Source organism: Herpailurus yagouaroundi, unplaced genomic scaffold, assembly GCF_014898765.1.
Source record: "Herpailurus yagouaroundi ecotype Mexico unplaced genomic scaffold, PumYag 141, whole genome shotgun sequence".
NCBI classification, from domain to species: domain Eukaryota; kingdom Metazoa; phylum Chordata; class Mammalia; order Carnivora; family Felidae; genus Herpailurus; species Herpailurus yagouaroundi.
This window is the reverse complement of record NW_024412396.1, coordinates 70,698,550-70,701,620: the sequence shown is the minus strand read 5'-3', so window position 1 is coordinate 70,701,620 and position 3,071 is coordinate 70,698,550.

Sequence of the window (3,071 nt, the reverse complement as noted above, 5' to 3'; positions counted from 1 at the left end):
AGCAGAGACGGCTGGATTCACGTGTCGCAGGGCCTTGCAGGCCTTCTCAACCCACGCCCTGTGACCACGGACGTCGGGGGGGCCCAACCTTTCCACCAGTGCCTGCAAAGTGTTGGTCAGGGTGGCCCAAGATCCTCCCATGGTCAGGCCTTACCCACATGTGAGGCCTCAGTATCCCTTCCAGTGCTGACATTGCCTGTTGACCTTACCTGTTGACCCCACCCAGAGAGCTCAGCCACCTGAAAGCCGTGCCCAACAGCCCGAGAGAGGAGATGGGAAGCATTTCTTCTCTTTGGAGACCCAGCTTTCTGCACTTCCTGGGGCAACATGGCAGCCGTCCTGGGGTGTTGGGTGGATGTCTGGCATTTCTCGAGAGTTAAGACTGTGTCCTTTCTGGTGCAAGGAAGAAGTGGCTTATGTCCGTGGTAGGCAGCTGCCCGCCCGCAGCCGGCTGGTGGCCTGAGTGCCGTAAGGGCATCTGGAGGAGAAAGAAGGAGCAGGGCCTGAGAGGAAGGCTGGGGGCACAGGGACATGATCGTCTCTGAGGCTGCAGCCTGCCAGGCCTGTGTCCACAATTCACACAGATCCTGCTTCCAAGTCTGCCCCTAGCCCCACAGGTAGGGGCCTATTATTCCCCCTTTATGGGTGAGGAACAGGCTCAGAGAGGTTGAACGAGGCAGCCAAGGTCACCCAGCTGGGATGTGGCAGGGTTGGGCGGGACTCTGGGGCCTTAGTTCCTTCCACCTCCCTTCTCTTACAACCTCCTCTCAGTCTACGAGAAGTTTCCCCATTGCCTGGGCTGGCTCGCTGCTCCCAGCCCCCCATACCATTGCTCATCCTGTCCCCCCATTCTGTCCAGCAGACTTGCTAGAGTGGCCAGGGCAGTTCCAGAGCTCTGATCTCCCCGAGCTGGCGTCTTTGACGGGAGCTGTCCTCCGTGGCCTCTCGCCGTGGGGCCGTGGGCCATGTGCATACCATGAAGACTCCCGACTCAGCACCCTCCCTGGCCAGGCCCTCAAGGGGCCCGGGGGAGCTCCCTCACCCATCCTCGGGCGGCGAGGAACTTGGGGACAGAGGCTTTGGGGGGTGAGCAGATGAGAAGCAGTAGTTCTCAATTCTGTCTGCACATGGGGCCACCTGGGGACCCAGAGCCCTGAAAGCCTGGTGAAGGTGGTCTTGCCTGGGACTGAGGCAGTGGTATTTTAAAAAGCTCCCTGAGTGATTCTAGTGGGTTGAGAAGCGCTGCCTTCGGGTGGGGAGGATGGGGAAGATGGGGTTCTAAGGCAGGTGCAAAGCCTGGCCGGAAGACAGGCAGAGAGAGTACAACTGGTCTGGAGGTGAGGGCTGGATGCTTGGGGCCAGATCACGAAGGCTTTGAACACTGGCCCCGGGGGCCTGGACTTCACCCAAAGGTGTTAAGGGAGGAAGGACACTGAAGCCTTTGGTGGGGGGGAGGGCTAGCTGAGCTCTTCTGGGGGCCTCTGGTGCTGGAAGGATGCTGGCTGTCTGGACGGAGGTGAGAGAGTCACGGGTGGTAGGGAAGGGCACAGTGTCAGGGGCAGAGTGCAGCAGGGCCGGGGAAGGGCTCACAAGTCTCTGGCCTGAGTGGTGCTGGACGGGCGGCTGGGGTGCAGGGAGTCAGGAGCAAAGGGAGATACCCCTGGGTTCAGTCCCCAGTCCCCAGGAGAGAAGGACAGAGTCACCAGGATACCTTGGGGGCAGCCGCCAAGGTCCTGGCCACTGTGTGCATTTCTGGGTGCACCTTGAATCCAACATTGCCTGTGTAACTTGTAGCTCTTTTCGAAACCAGCATAATTTAATTGTGCAGGATCGGCCCCATCGTGCTCCCCGCCCCCCCACCCCCCTGCCCCGCCACTGTCCCCCTTGCTGTACCAGCTCTAAATATAGATGCACCTGAGGCCGCGGCCATTTGATGTATCATTAAATACACCTTCTCACACTTGGCACATAAACCCTGATAAAGTTTCACCTTTTAACGAAATAAATGACTCAATTAACAAGATGAAAAACAGCAGTGTGGTGGCAGGCCCACTTGGTGGCCGGAAAAAAAAGGCTGGAGAAGAATTATCCCAGCAGGGAGTTAATGCGGGCAGAGGCCCCGTGCTCGGTGGGCGCCCGCTGACTGCCAGCCTGCCAGCCTGGGGTGGACGGGGCCTGCTGGCCGCCGCGGCAGCGGGGGTCGCCCACGTTCTGGGCCAGGGCCTGGCGGGGGCTGTGGTCCAGGGGGGCTCCCCAAGCTGAGCCCTGCATTGCTGAATCAGGCGGGGTCAGAGTGTGGAGGGAAAGCGAATGCATATTGTGTGTGCGTGAACATTTGCCTTCCTGCCTCGCCGGCCCGGCGCCAACAACTCATCCCATCCTTGTCTTCAATGGCGAGACACAGCCATGCCTCGCTCTGGGGTAAATCTTTATATATTTTATCCCCGTAGGACAGAGGGCTGACCTAGAAATCGGGAGGCAGGATGCCGGCTCCGAGCTCAAACTTTGTGTAGCGTTGTATAACTCCCTTTGTGGCCCCATCTCCCCTGTGCCCAGAGTGTTGGACTAGGGCAGGGTCTCACCCGGGGAGGCCTCGGTCTATGGCCAGGTCTCGGAACCTGGCTGAGAAAATAGCATTGCCCCTCGGTTTTCATCACCGTCTAACTGAAACGGGACGCTGCTCGTAGGAGATGGTGTCACCGAGGCACAGGACTCCCAGCGCCTGTGACTTGGTTACCAGGAGGAATCCCAGATCCTTTCATTTTCCATTGCAGCTGGGGGAAATTTCAAGATGCCATTTACACTTCTCGCTACTTGGAAATTATGGGAGTTATTAGACCCTCTGGTACGGCTCGTTATTTAATGCGTTAATAAAGAAGCACATAGTACTTCTAGATCACAAATCTGTTTTTAATATTTGATAACTTTCAAAATAATTGGTTTCCTTTGTCATCATATGTATTCTATTTTATGCGGGCAAAACTATATTCTGAGAAAGGGCTGTAGGCATCACACACCCGTCCAAAGGTCCGTCGCACGAAAATGGTTGGGGACACCTGGTTAGGGATTTC